The sequence below is a fragment of the Melospiza melodia genome, unplaced genomic scaffold (genome assembly GCF_035770615.1).
Source record: "Melospiza melodia melodia isolate bMelMel2 unplaced genomic scaffold, bMelMel2.pri scaffold_55, whole genome shotgun sequence".
In the NCBI taxonomy this organism is placed as follows: Eukaryota; Metazoa; Chordata; class Aves; order Passeriformes; family Passerellidae; genus Melospiza; species Melospiza melodia.
In genome coordinates, this window is record NW_026948799.1 from 2,586,046 (window position 1) to 2,601,832 (window position 15,787).

The following is a 15,787-nucleotide window of genomic DNA, read 5'->3' on the forward strand; positions in this document are numbered from 1 at the left end:
CTTCTCAAACTTCTCAACATCCCTAGGATACTTTAACCCCCTATCCCACTGCCTAAGTATAACCAACTTCCTCAAAGGAGGACAGAACATCGCATCCCGCCTAATTGACCTCTCCTGATACAAAATAGTAGGTCCAGAGGGGCTGGCCAGCCTACAACTTACAGCAACCAAAACTGCCACCACCCTCCACTCAGGCCTAATCAAAGCTTACTTAGGATCATTCACCTTATCCATTCTCATCATCCTTGTAGCCACATACAAAAAAAACTAATGGCCCTCAACCTTCGTAAAAACCACCAAATCCTCAAAATCATCAACAACGCCCTAATCGACCTCCCAGCGCCATCAAACATCTCAACATGATGAAACTTCGGGTCTCTAGTAGGCGTTTGCTTAATTACTCAAATCGTCACAGGTCTTCTGCTAGCTATGCACTACACAGCAGATACCCATCTAGCCTTCTCCTCTGTCGCTCACATATGCCGAGACGTACAATTCGGCTGACTCATCCACAACCTCCATGCAAACGGAGCCTCCTTCTTCTTCATCTGCATCTACCCGCACATCAGCCGAGGACTCTACTACGGCTCATACCTAAACAAAGAAACTTGAAACATTGGAGTCATCCTCCTCCTAACCCTCATAGCAACCGCCTTCGTAGGATACATCCTACCATGAGGCCAAATATCATTCTGAAGAGCTACTGTAATCACAAACCTATTGTCAGCCATCCCTTACATTGGACAAACACTAGTCAAATGAGCCTGAGGAGGGTTCTCTGTCGACAACCCCACACTGACCCGATTCTTCGCTCTCCACTTCCTCCTTCCCTTCGTCATCATAGGCCTTACTCTCATCCATCTCACCTTTCTCCACGAAACAGCCTCAAACAACCTGCTAGGCATTCCCACAGACTGTGACAAGATCCCCTTCCACTCATACTACACCATCAAAGACATGCTAGGATTCGTACTAATGCTCTCCCTACTCGTCTCACTAGACCTATTCTCCCTCAACCTCCTAGGTGACCCAGAAAACTTCACCCCAGCCAACCCACTAGTCACCCCTCCTCACATCAAACCCGAGTGATATTTCCTATTTGCTTATGCTATCCTCTGATCCATCCCAAACAAACTAGGAGGCGTACTAGCTCTAGCCACCCCAATCCTCGTCGTATTCCTCACCCCACTACTACATACATCAAAACTACAATCAATACCCTTCCGCCCCCTATCACAAATCCTGTTCTGAACCCTAGTCGCCAATGTCCTCATCCTAACCTGAGTAGGCAGCCAGCCAGTAGGACACCCCTTCATCATCATTGGCCAACTAGCCTCATTCACATACTTCACAATCATTCTAATTCCATTCCCTCTGATTGAGGCAATTGTCAGTGGGCTGTTGCACACTCACAGGAGCCTTGCTTTTTCCACTGTGTGAGCACAGCCTGCAAACTTGCAGGGCAGTGTTAAAATGATTGAGTGAATTGCTCCTTTGCTTTTCGCTGCCTATGGCATTACTTATGGTGCCTATTTTATGACACATTTCACAAGTAAGTAGATGTTTCCTCTCTACTTAGGTTAGGGTGTATCCTTACCTGGCTTTTGTATGTCTACCTGCTCTTTCTTAGTGACTGAGTTTCTGATTTTGAAACAGAAAGAGCATTAGGATGCCACTGGTTTGGTAAAGCTCCTGTCAAGGCGTTCAGCTAAAAAGGGGGTGTCTGTAGCCACAGGGGCAGCTAGGTATATACATGCAAGTATCTGCGCTCCAGTGTAGGTGCCCCGGACACCCCAGTCAGGCAGATAGGAGTGGGCTCTGACACTCAGGGCTTCTGTGCACCAAGGCAACCTTCTGATGTCACTACGAGAAGGTGGCAACCTTTAAGTTTTTAAAGGTTTATTAAACCTTAAGAAAAGACTGTATAAGGAAAGATTGCAGCACTGGGAAGTCTCCATGATTAGCAGCCACATGCTCATCTACAAAAGGGATACTCTGCTTTCTTTACCCTTAGCCCCTCCCAATGTTTTGTCAGTCAATTTTTCTCTGCCATCCAGTGGTGGAGATTACTTTCTTGCATCTTGATTGGAGGTCAATTGTTGTTACACCCCGCCTGCTGGTCACAAGCCAGCCCTCCCCAAATGCCCTGACTACCAAGACTATTACAAGGGGGATAAGAAAGAGGACTATGGGAGGACATATTACAATAACAGCACTTTACATTTGAACATAATATCTATCCACAAAATATCTATCTCTTAATTGTGAGAGCCAACTATTACATTACTCACCTATAATGCACAGAAGCAGGAGAGAAGGCACTGGGTTGGCATAACAGCTGAAATCATTGCTAACAAATCTCCCCACATATTTGCACCTTTATTGGACATGGCCAGGACTCCCGTGGATGTACATCTCTGCCTTTCTTCCCCTTTGGAAGCAGTCAAACTGGCAACTCATGGGGATACCAAGGGCTTTGTGGGGCCTGCATTGCTCTGCACGCACCCAGGCCACCCATGGCACACAGCTTTGGTGCCTAAAAAGATCAACCAGAGGAAAACAGCTGGAGGAGGTTGCATTTGGACCTTTCTTAGCCGCTAACAGAAGTTGTCAAAATGAAAGTGACCAAGCAAGGCCTGATCCCTGCTGCCAGCTCAGGGTTAGAAAGGAGGCATTACTTGATTTCAGTGCTGGGTGCACAGGGAATCACTTCCCTAAGCCCTGCACACCCAGCAATCTCACCTAGTAGTTTGTATCCATGGAACTAAGACATATTCAATACTTTGCTGAAACTTACAGGCTAAACATTACCTCCAATTTTTTGACATATTTCAATCACTTCTCAGAATTTATTAACATCAGAGTAGGAGTGTCCTGTAGCTCCCTGCTGGTCATTGTCACAGGTTCAGGTGACCCATGCACAAAATAACCCAGGACAAAACTGGGCTTGCAAAGCAAATTCATTCTATTAGTTGCAGTAGCATATAATACATACTGACCTCTGGATTCCCAAAAATCCACTGAACAGGAGAAGGAGTTGGAGCGCGGTGCTCGGCAGCAGGGGCAGGTAGGCAGTGCACTTCCAGGACATCCCCTGAATCAAAACGCTGTGCATCTCGTCCTTCTCAACCCTTCAGCCCAGAACTAGGCCTTGTATCTCCTGCTTAGGAGTGGAATTTTACAGCAGGAGTTAGAGCAGCAGCTCACACATGCCTGGCATGTGAGATGAGGCCATGATGGCTCAGGATGACTCCATGACTCCCTGCCACCAAGGGCTGCATTGTGCATTGTTCTCCTTTCAAAGCTTGACTGCTCACCCATTGACCAATCCATTGTTTCTCTTTCAAGGGTCATGGTCCCACCTGCTAAACAAGACACTTTTCTTCATTGTCTTGTCAACCTGCTCAAAATTGGATCAAATATGGCAGGGCCTGGGACACGACTCCAGTTCCTGACACAGTCATTTGGCAAATATTCCCATTCCTCAAACTCTCCTTTGGTGGTCAAGAGCCTCCTAAAACACTTTCTTCCTTTTGAATGCATTCCAGCTACCTTCTTAGCAGGACCACTCTCCTTATTCTCAAGGCCAAGATTGCCACTTGCACACAGTAAGCACTGCAGTGGGGGAATACATGGTTCAGCACTCCTGTTAAAGCTAAAGGAATTCAAAAGACTATGCCCTGTTTGTTAGACTAAATGCCTCTCCTTCCTATTCTGAGAATCAAACACCAGTGTTTCATCAACACACCCTGCAGGTGCTCTTGCTGAGTGAAGCCACATTGCTGTGTCAATAAAGCAGCCGGGACTCAGTTTCTTCATGCAGGAAAAGCCAATTCTTTATTCACATAACTCATTTTTATACTGTTTTCACAGACTTGTGTTCAACTCCAACTGGCTGGTAGTTTCCTTGCCACACAATTTATTGCTTAGAAGGTGTATTAGTGTGTACATGTTAAGACTCTCTCTTTTTAAGACTCACTGTTACTCAGGTGATTACATTTTTCTTTCGTGGATGCTCATGGGACAGGTTTCTTGTTTATTACAGATGCAAACAGTTTTCTTAGCACAATAGCTTGTGCTAACTGCACTCATGACTATTCCCATGGGAAGTTAGCTGGCTGCACGTAGAAGATGGAACAGGCCAGCTGGGAGTTTACCACAGTGTGGTAAATAGGTATGATTCGTGCTGATAACAATTGAAACAAGAATCAATATTGATACAGTAATTAATATTTGTAAATATTAAAACAGGTAAAATTAGTAATGCTGAAGAAAAAGGGAGAGGAGGGGCACCATGCCCCCCCCCCCCAGCAGATGTTCAGGACCAGGAGGAAAGCAAGAGATAATGGTTGCTAAAAATTAACAAAGAAGGAACTCTCTGGTTGTGTCCCAGGAAAATGCTAATTATAAGGGATTTATTGCCTTGATACTCTGTCGAAGGAAGGAGACCAGGACAACAGATGGTTCATCACAGGTCCAGTTTATTGAAGAAAGCATCAAACACTTATACAGCAAATAATAAGCTTATGAATATTCTGTAAGCCAATCAATCTATTGGTTAAACTATACCATCAGCTCTTCCTCATTCCTTTGGGCCTACGTTGTCTACTTCTCACGTCTCGTTGTCCATTTCTTTATCATACTCAGCTAGGCCCAAGGACACGTTATCTTGCAGGTGCAAGATTTGGAATTAGCCACGGTCTTGTACTTTTCCATTCTCTAGTCAGCTAAATTCCCAACAGACACCTGCTTGCAAGAAGGCCTCTGCCCTAGTTAGGACATCTTTACCAAATTAATTCGGCTGTGTCCTCTCTCCTCAAGCCACTCTTTGACAAAACTCTCCACAATACTCAGATGTAGTAATTATGTTAGTTTTGGCTTACATTGTATTGGCTTGGTGTAACCCAAAGGTTAAATAAAGGACACAGAGGACGACTACAAAATCTTCATCAGATGACCCCCAAAGACTTGTGCGACCACCAACCAAGTGGTGGCATATGGATGGTAAAGGTGATGATGAGGGCAGAGGTAGAAGTGTGAAGAATCGAAAATGGGAGGAGACAGCATTGACACATGGTATATAAGGACGAAAATTCACTTGGCAAGCTTGTATGTGATGTGGCAAGGGTCCCAGAAGCCTGCACTCCATACCCCGCAGTTATCTGTTGCTTATGCGCTATTATTAGAAACAAATTATCCCTTATTTTAATCAAACTCTATTCTATCCAATTTTATATTTTTATATTTTAAATACTCAATTAAAATTGCTACTACTTTTAATATTGTTTGGGGTTTCTTTTATGACGGGATAATTGGGCAAACATAACAATAGGTAGGCCTGATTTTATAAGGCCTTTCTTTTCTAATAACCCTACCTGTGTGCAACACATTATGACTTTCTTTCAGAAATTAATGAAGAAAACGCAAATTGCCTGCTGAAACCCTTCTGCCCCCTTCCAAATCAGTTTACTCCTCAAGCACATGCCTCAGGCACATCCCTGATGTGCCTCTCTCCCAGCAGCTCAGAGCTGCATTGCACAGCGCTTGCTGTGTGCCAGAGAGCACAAAGCAGGCTGGCCTGGTGGGCCTGAATATTTCTGCCAAACACTCTGCATCTCACACCTTTGCTCTGGCTCAGTGCAGAACTGCAGGATTGCAGGCGCTTCCGCCCAGAGCTGCATGAGGCGCTGGCTCCTGCAGATGGGCCCTGCCAAGCTGTCCTTGCCTCACGCTGGCCTCGCTTCCCCTGGCACAAGTGCTGGGCCTGAAGGAGCTGCCCTGTGCTCCAGCCTGCCGAGCAGCCCGGCTCCCTGCCCCGGTGCCCAGAGTGCTGCACACACTGCTGGCCTTTGCCAGGAGTTGCAGGGCAGCCGGCAGAAGAGGAGGAATCCTCAGGCAGCCCAGCGGCCCGCAGCTGCCCTTGGCCTTTCTCTGCTCCTGGGCACATTCCAGACGGCCATGGCCTCCAGGCTGGGCTGTGCCCAGCACGGCTGCGCTTCCCCTCGGCAGCAGCCAGCTGCCACCTGGGCTCTGAGAGTGGAGGATTCGCCCGCTCCCAGCAAGAGGCACCCAGGGCCCGGCTGCTGCCTCTTGCAGCTCCAAGGGCCTCCTTCCAGCCTGCCTCTGCCGGGGCTCAGGCTGCTCCGGCCTCTGCCGGGGCTCTGCTGGGGCTCCAGCCTGGGCAAGGCCGGGCCCGCTCTCACCTCACAGGCGCTGACAGCTCTGCGCCACAGGAAACCTTCCCGAGCACCCTCTCTGATCTTTCTGCTTTCTCACTTGAGCAAGGCTCTCCTCCAGCCAAAGAGATTATTGCATTTAGGGAGCCCCAATGCTCTCCAGTCACAGGTGAAGGCCTGCATCTGTATAAGATGTTTGGGCTGCCCCATTCTTCCTGTGCTTTTGCCTTTAAATGCCATTGCCCTTTCTGCCTAAAATAGAAGTACCAAAGATGGTCAAAAACAGACCAGTGGGCCATATTCCAAAGGCAGTGTGGTCTGGAGAGGATGAATGAAGAACATCCTTCCCCACTTTCACACTATGCCAAAGACACTGTTTCTCTTTCCACCTTTAAGAAACAACAGACAATTCAGAAGGAATTCTCGAGTTTATTCGCAGAGTGAGAAGGAAGGGAATCTTCAAGGTGAGTTGTGGTTTCAGAAACTTTATTGATTTTCAATCCTACTCTGCAGTCCTATTAGACAATCCTACTCTAACCCTAACCCTTACCTTAATCCTTATCCTTATCATTATCCTCATCCTAATCTTAATCCTTATCCTTATCCTTATCCTTATCCTTATCCTTATCCTTATCCTTATCCTTATCCTTATCCTTATCCTTATCCTTATCCTTATCCTTATCCTTATCCTTATCCTTAATCTAATCCTAATCCTAATCCTAATCCTAATCCTAATCCTAATCCTAATCCTAATCCTAATCCTAATCCTAATCCTAATCCTAACCTACAATCCTACTCTAAACTGATTGAGGAATAAATTGTCCTGATGTGATTATCACATTCTTGTCTCCTTCCTCTTCTTCACTGAAACAATCAGTGGCACCAGGCTGGACGCAGGCTCCGCAAATCTTACAAATGGATGCTGCCCAAAGGGAAAAAAACCAGATCAACAAAAAACAATGAACCATGACTTTCCAAGCTCAGTGCTTCACAGGATTCCTCCTGCTCCTAGAAGGATGCAGGAAGAGGAACAATGGGACTGTCTACACCTCCATCTTTATGTGCAGACTTTGCCATCAAAGGCAAACCTGGCCCAGAATCCCACTCATCCATTTATACAGGTGTCTTCATCTTGCTGAGATTTTAGCCCTGCCAGTGCTCTAGAAATGGTGCTTTCTGTCCTTGGAGTTTCTTCTTTTCAGGAAACTCCAAAGCCTCTCATTGGTCCCTCTCTTTGAAAGACAGGCACTGTGCTGATTGCCACAGGGACAGAAAGCAGTGTCTACCTTTCCATGCCCTGCCCCTCGTGTGCTGGATGGCTCCTTCCTTCCCAGCAGGGCCAGCCCAGTGGCACTGGGCCCTGCAGTTCCCTCTCTGCCACACAGCCTGGCAGTAACCCTGGCACAGTTCCCGTCTGCTTGAGCATGCCAGGCAGCAGATGGGGCTGGGACAAGTCCCTCCCAGCTGTCCCTGTTTGCGTGGCAGAAACCTCTAAGGGTGGGCTGGGGGGCACCAACCAGGGCCCCTCAGAGGCTCACAGTGAGCCCCCCACAGCCCCTCCTGCCCACAGCCAAATCTCTGACCCCTAGGCTGGGACTGGCTTCCTTGGGTTCCTCCACCACCATTTCATGTCTCTGTACCCCGCATTGCTCTACTTCAATTCTTTTGCCATTACATAAAACTGAACACCCCACCAAATTACAAAAGAAGGTGACAGAAACAGCCAGAGGACCTCTCTGACTCAGGAAATGCAGAGAGAGGTGGGGTTGCTCAGTTTTGTCAAGAACAGGCCCCATGGAGACTTTATTGCCACTTTCCAAAACTTCAGAATGGCTTTGAGGAAAGTGGAGGACATCTTTTTTAACAGGGCCAGTTACAATAGGATGTGGGTGAATATTTTTTAACACAAATAGGATCTAATCAGAACTTGTTTACTCGGAGCATGGTGTGACCCTGGCACAGCTTGCCCCAAGAGCTTGTAGGTGCCCCATCCCTGCAACCATTCCGGCTCCAGTGGGAAAGGGCTCTGAGAAACTTGATGTCTTTAAAGATGTCCCTGCTTATTGCAGGACACTTGCACCAGAGGACCTTTGCAGGGCCCTGCCAGCCCAGCCCAGTCTAGGATTCCTCAGTGTTTTCATTTGAAGAGCACCAAGAGTGGAGGTGAGGAGGAAGGGGGCTCATCTGTTGCCTTGGGCTTGAGTGGAGGGAGAGCCCATCCCTCAGAGCCTGTTTCACCTGCAGCCCCTTCACATTTTATCTGCAGGAGCTCCTTGGCAGACCAGCGCCGCGCCTCGTCTCTCTGCAGGCAGCAGCTCAGGAAGTCACGCAGGCAAGATGAAAATAGGTTGGGCTGCTGCAGCTTTTGTCTTCCTCCTGTGGCTATCAGGAGTTGGGGCTGGGGAAAAAGGAGACACCACGCTCCACCTGCTTCTTTCCCATCTGTCACTGCTCTCCCAGATCCCACTGATTAAGCTCCACTCTGCAGTGGCAGTTTCTGCCCTGGCAGAGACCCAGAGATGACTTTCCTTTACCAACCAAAAAACCCAAACCCTGATGCAGCCACAGCCTCTCCAACATCTCACAGATCTTGCCTTGGCAGCTGATTACATTGACTGACCTAGTTAGTGGGAGCTACATCAGCACAAGCACATTTCCTTCCCTGACGATTCATACCAGCTTGAGAGGCTTTTTGGAAGAAGGACTTTGCTATACTAACTCTACTGTATCCAAGGGTTAGTACATGGAAAGTATTTCTGCAGTGCTTCTTGGTCCCTTAAGCACCGCTGCCACAAAACAAACCTAATCAAGCTTTTTGCTTTGTTCTTGAAAAGAATGGGAATTGGAGGGAAAGAAAGGAAAACCACCAGGTATTCCTCAGGTAAGGAAACAAATCTTTGGAATCTCATCTTCAACACAGACACATTATGATCCATGCACAAATGTACTGGGATGAAAACGCCTGCTTGGACACACAGGAGCCACCTGCAGCTCTGTCTCTCAGCAGTCTGAAAATTTCTGCTTTCCTTACATGGGAAAGAAAAACCTTTCATGGTCAAATCAGAAGGAGAGGTTGCATCCCTACGGTCACCTTCTACTCATTTGGCTACTCGAGTCAATGCATGAATGGTAGGCCCATCCCAGAAAGTGCCAGGAAACAAATGGGAGGTTCTGGTAGGCTCTCCACATCACCAGGCTCTGGCTTGGTGACGTGCAGGGTGTGGCTTGGGCTAGGAGAGAAACACGGTCACTGAGTGTTTCAGCAGCACTGCACAAGAAGCAGAAGAGACTCTGTGGCCTTTACACCCTCATGCCCAGGTTTCAGGCAAGTTTCCCAGTGAGAAGAAACTGCACAAGGGGTTAAGTTCCTCTCTAAAAACCAGTGCCTTAGCAACTTTCTTGTGTTTGGGCTTCTTTTCTTCATTTCTGGAAATGTAACAGCAGTTCTGAGAGGCTTGCCTTGTGGTTTTAGGGGCATCTTCACAGACAGACAAGTGGGAACAACTTGAAACCCAAAGCAAATGTTGCCTGAGAAGAGCTGGGGAGTGTTTGCCTGTGGTGAGGCTTGAGCTGTCTGGCAATCCCCTTCCATGATGTGCAGAAACATCCAGCTGCTCCCCAGAACTCAGTCCCTCTGGGCACGCAGGCCTCTGGAAACCCCTGAGGATTCCAGCCTTTCTCCTGCTCAAGAGCATCTAACCTAAGCTGAGCTCCAGTTTCTTCAGCAAGGCCAAGGATGCTCACTTCCATGCAGCTGACAGTGTCCATGGAGCTCAGCAGGTCTTTCTGATACTCCTCAGGCCAAGGAATTACAGTGTAGATTGGCAAGACATCAGCTGATCCTTATCCAGCGTGGTTCATGTGGAACCAAGCTCTAACAAGCTGACAAGTCAGGGGGAGAGAGCTCATTCTGCTTTTGCAAGATGGTATTTAGAAACATAAGACACCAACTTGGAACTATTCAAACCTCAACTTGCAGAATCCATCTCAAATAGACAAAAATAACAATGGCAAGAGGCCTTGCAGTCTCCATAAAAATACCCACTACTGTCATGATAACTCTGTGCTCTTGGCACTGAAATAGATGGTGACCAAAGAGACTTTGCTATTATCCTCTTCAACCCAAAGGAGAATTACAAAGCCGGAAATGGCAATGCACTCCCCTTGTGTACAAATAATTTATGCGGCTTTCTGTCCTTTTCCCACATCACCAGAGGTGACAAAGAGGGTTTTATCCTGACTCTCAGCTGAGCTCAGCCACTGGCCATGGTGGGGAGCTGGAGCCCTCCCTGTCATTAGAACTGTGCAGGCCAGGGATGGCCCTGCTCCTGTGCTAAAGAAACACAGCGCCGGTGTCAACTGCCCACGCTGGATCCCAGCTCAGGCACCTGCCTGCGAGCTCATCAACTTGTTAAAGTACCCAGAAACAGCCAAGGGTTTGGCAAACAATTCTAACTACAGTCGGAGAAAAACACATCCTACACTTATCCAGGCCACTCACACACGTGACTGAAGAATGTACAGATGACTTGAAAGCCTGAAAGTTTCAACGACCACAGGATTTGGAAAAGATGCTACAGAATGGAAGAGAAGAGCTGTGTTTAAAAAATGAAAAAGCAAGCAGAACTGCTTGGGCATTGCTTTGGTAGTAGGTTTTTTTCTCTTTTCCTTTTTTGTTTAGTTTTCTTTTTCCTTTTTTCCTATGTTTTCTATAAAATTGAAACTGGGAAGGTCTAACCTCTGTTTCTCAGGATGTTTATCACATGTCTACCCTCTCCACTGAAAAATTCTTGTCCTTCAGAAACAGAGTTCCAACATTGTTCAAAAAACAAGTGGGAAATGCCAGGCATTGCTGGAGGCCAAAATGGCAGGTTTCTGAACTGGTTAGGTTTCTGAACCGCCACTTCCCTTTCTGATACAACCAAAGCTACAGCAGATGCTGATGTGTTGCAGGGGCATTTTCGAAGGGGACCTTGGTGGAAGTGGTGCCAGCAGATGGCAATGGGATTTTGTCCAATGGCACACAGTTAACACGGGACAGGTGAGAAAGACAGTGGGATCAGTGAGTATTTGCACCTTACCAAGACAGGAGTTGCATTCCAGGAAGGAACTTCTCGTTCCACCATTTCGATGCCCACAATTCCCAAAGACCATATGTCCACTTTGGGGCCACATGGTTGACCTGTCACCACTTCAGGCGCCAGCCACCCAGCAGCGCCGGCCACGGAGCTCCGTCTGCCCTGCTCAGGGCTGAGCTGAGCAAAGAGGCCAAAGTCAGCTGTGGAGAAAAAAACAAACCGTGAAAGCCAGCTCCAATTAGGAAACCAAGCAAAAGAATTCCCCACTCTCAGGCTAAGAATGTGCTGCTGGATCTCCTGGAGAACTGTCCACACTCGATTTCCTTGGGGCTTTAGCCAAGGGAGTATGGAATTGGCCACTTCCAAAAAATCCCAGGTTTCTTAATGCTGCTCACAGCAGTGGACTTCATTCCCCTGAAGCTTTAGATTGTAGCTCCCTCTGTCTAGAAGGGACACACACAGAGCAAGGCCACTCTTGACTGCTTGTGGCTCCTTCTACCTCTGTGCACGTTGCAACTGTGCCCTCAGCTCGCAGCAGGGGTCCCTGCACTGCCACCAGCACCATTTTTGGGGAGCTGGCAGTTACGCTAAGCAGCCCCACACCCACATCCCTGGAACGCTGCACCTGACCAAGAATATACTGACCCAGCTTGACAGAACCGTCAGTTCTGAGAAGGATGTTGCTGTTCTTCACATCTTTATGGATGACATGGTTTGAATGAAGAAAATCCAGTCCTTGCAGGCACTGAGCGAGAAAACAGAAACAGGAGGGCAAAAATGAGTGATGTGATTTCATCACAAAAGAAAGGAAACAAAGAATCGAAAAGATTCGCTCTCCAGGGGAATGGGGAGTAATGGCAGAACAGTCATGGCCACTGAGAGGAAGAGCTTGCTGCTCCAACACTTGCAGGGCAGGACCTTTCTGAGGAAAGGCACATCAGCTTTTGAAAGAGCAACAGCACCTGCTGTTGTAGGCTGTCCCCTGCCAACCAGCCAGGACGACTCCTGCTGCAGTGGACATGCTTTTTCCATGCAGAGGACAAAGGAGGGGTTTGGAAAGGAAAAGTCCCTCCCTTCGGTGTTTAGTGGATCACTTTTGGGTGGGAGGCTGCATGGAAAAGATTTTCTTGCTGGCCTCAGCACAGGCTTGGAAGTATCACACCAGTCACTTTGCGGAAGCAAAGAGCATTTTGGCTGCACTTCTATCCTTTTCAGCTGAGGACTCTGAGAAATGAGTATTTTTTTCTTTTCTGGTCATTTCAAATCCTGCCACCAGCACCTTTCCTTTTACAGGCAAGGAGTGCAGTGAAGACAGACTCCAGGCAAACATTTAGAGAGGCAAGGTGGAGAACAGCAAATACAAATACAAGAGACAGAGCGAGAATACAACAGCAGGAGATAAGAGTACTGGCACTGAGTACAGGGAGTGCAGGGGCACTGGCAGGCCTTTCCCTTGAGATGCTTTTACTTGCCCATAGCATACCAGCAACACAGAAACAAAGCTTGGCACAGGAAATCACTCCAGCTCTGAGCCCCTGTTTCCCAGACAATCCTGCCCAAGCCCCTGGAAACACAGCTGGGATTGCTGACCTCCCGACTGATGGCTGCCATCTCATCTTCCGACAGGTAGGTCTGGCTGATGACATTGCTCAGAGTGCCTCCATCCATGTACTCCATAACCAGGGACAGTTCCTCACCCACAAGATAGCTGAAAGAAGGAAACAAGGGCGTGGAGATGAATGTACATGGCTAGGTTGCTGTTTGGAAAAGATGGGTTGACTCTTCTTTTCAGATCCCTTTGAGACAAAGACAAAATAAAGGAAGAGACATTCCCTCTTGGCTGTGCATTGTTTGCCATCTGTGCAGTCTCAAGGAGAAAGGCACAGCTGCAAAAAAGGAGATGTCTTAGATGGGCAGTAAGCAAAATGTGCAGTTTAGTAACAGCCCAGATAAAAAAACCTGTCATTCATGGTGTTTCTGGAAAAAAAGCACCTAGTCTTCCTGGCATGCATAGCAATGGAAAACAGTGGAAACAATCCAAGGGAAATCCTTGTTAGTTTACCTGGACGTAAGAAGACACTTGAAAAAAATCAAGCTCCAAAACAAAGTGGTGGCTGTGAATATAGAGATCATTGATTTAGTAAGACACAACTCATCCGGGCTTTTGAACAATTTTCAAATACCATGTGCCAGCGAAGACTAATGCAGACAAAATGCAATCTCTTCCCATCCACTGGAGATGAAAAGAGCAATAATAATTAGCCAATAATTACAGCTCTATTTTCTGCCAGTGACCAAAGTGGGATTTTACCTTGCATGTTTGCAATATGTGAACAAACATTCATAGGACAAAAGCACAACTCACCTGTCTAAACAGTTGACCAGGTTGGGATTTCTATTCACCTTCATGACCATGAGTTCGTTGACTTTTAGTTCCTTCTTCCTCAGTCCTTGAAGCTGTATTTTCTTGATGGCCACCTAAAACGACATTGAAAATCAGTAACTTGAGAGGTTGGTGGCACGAGACCACAAGACACGTGGAACGAGTGATTTTGCAATGACACAGCTGAGCTGTGCCAAACTGCCTTGTGATTAGGCACTGCAGTAATCAGGAACTGACATTCCAACAGCCCATTTCTCTGCTCCTTTGGGAGCCAGTTACAGGACACGTGGGGCCACTGACATTTTGCCTTGACCACTTGGTAACAGCGGTGTCTCAGCTATCACCCACAAACCTCTGACCACACTCTCTGCTGCTTTGTTTGGGACTCAGAAGAAGTAATCCATGCCTTAATAATCTGTGGATACATCTTGGGCTATGGGCAGGGCTTAGGGCTTTCAGGGACGCCTTGCTGATCTCTCCCTATGTGCAGTTCCCAAGTGCAGCACTGCAGGTGGCTAAGGAACTACCAGTAACTTTCAGATGGATTTGCTGGCAACCAGAAATGAGAATTCAGGACTCTGAAGCTGTAGCCCGATAGAGCAGTGAGGTGCTCGAAGGCAGCGCCTTTGTTTTAGCAATGGAGAGCGAGTGAGCGCGTCCTTCTCTGAAAGGAACCGCTGCCCTCCGTGCCTTCCTTCCGGCAGCTGAGGAGGACAAAGTCCCAAATGTGTTCTGTGGGCTGGCACCAGTCTGTGCTTCTTGTGCCTTTTCAGCACAGCTCTGCCCAAAGCTCCAGCCAGAGCTCACACCAGAGGGGAAAGCCCTCGAGTGCAGCAGAGCCTGCAGGGGCTGTTGACATTTACCTCTCCTCCTGTGGCAGTGTCAAGTGCTTTACAAACATCTCCAAAAGTCCTAGAAAAAAAACAGAAGCAGAGAGAGGAGAAGCCATTTAGATCTTGCAGTGAAAGCCAGCCCACATAGGTGATCTGTGCTGTAAATACCGCAGACCTGCAGGACACCGGAAGCATGGAGATGTCTCTGACAGTGCCTTCTGAGAACACTTAGAAATTCTGATCAGCACTGAACATCTAAGCCCAGTGCCTGAACACATTTGCAGCTTGTCTGACTTCACACTTGATACCTATTCCACCAGCAAAACACCTGATGCATAGTTTTGTAAAATTAACATTGCTTGGACTCACCCACTGCCAATATTTTCCAGTTCAATGTATTTTAGAATAGGATTTTCCATCTTCACCATTCTCCCTGAGGGAAACAAAATGCAAGATGTTCACTTCAAAGCAGAGATCTCACCTTCTAGGAGATACAAAAGGCAGCCCCACTGTCTGGGGCTCTGAGCCCTCCCTTTGTGGACAGCTGGCTAACAACAACAGGAACAGGAACTGGAACAACAAGAAAAGAAGAGCAGGCCCACAGCACAAGTGGCTGGCACAGAGACTGATTTCCAGCATCCTTTTAAGTGAGAGACCTCTTGACAGCAGGCACAGAGGGAAGCACAGGGAGATACATTCAGAGGAGACTGAGACCAGAAGAGAATACCTAGCAAGGCAAGTAAGTTTGTCATCTAGAAACATTTAGAGAGCTGGAACTAACAGTGCCTTTGTTTTCTTGGGAATAAACACTGTGAGATTTAGAAAAGGTTTCCTACTTGCTAAGATTAAGTGCACCAGGACATCTAGAATCAATTCCTCTGAACAGATGCCAAGTTCAGAACAGGAGGAATATTGCCAAGTGTTCCCATCTTTTCCACCTTGCAGCAGTTTGCCAGAAGAATGCCTCTGTGTTTGTAAACCAGAGCAGCTCATGCTAGAACCAATCCCCACGGGGCTTTCAGCATCAGGACCCTCACCCTTTATGAGCAGGCTGAGCCCAAAGACGCCCTTGCCTGTGCCCCGCGTGAAGAACCGCGCCGCTTCTCTTCACCCTGACAGCGCGGATCAGTCGCTCCCATTGCACTCGCCCTCTCGGCACCGCACACGTCCCCATCTTCCCAACTCGGCACGGCAGGCACAGAGGACAGCAGAGCTCCTCAGGTGTCCCTGTGACACAGAGAGCTGCCCAGAGGAGATGCTGACCCTCTTGTGAGTCCAGGCTGTGCGAGGCAGAAGCCGGCCCAGAGCAGGGGCTGC

At 47.8% G+C, this 15,787-nt stretch overlaps 1 pseudogene; it reads left to right on the forward strand.

Annotated features, from left to right (window-relative positions):
• The first annotated feature begins 270 nt into the window (after positions 1-270).
• Positions 271-1,401, forward strand: LOC134413881 (cytochrome b-like; annotated as a pseudogene).
• Positions 1,402-15,787: the final 14,386 nt, after the last annotated feature.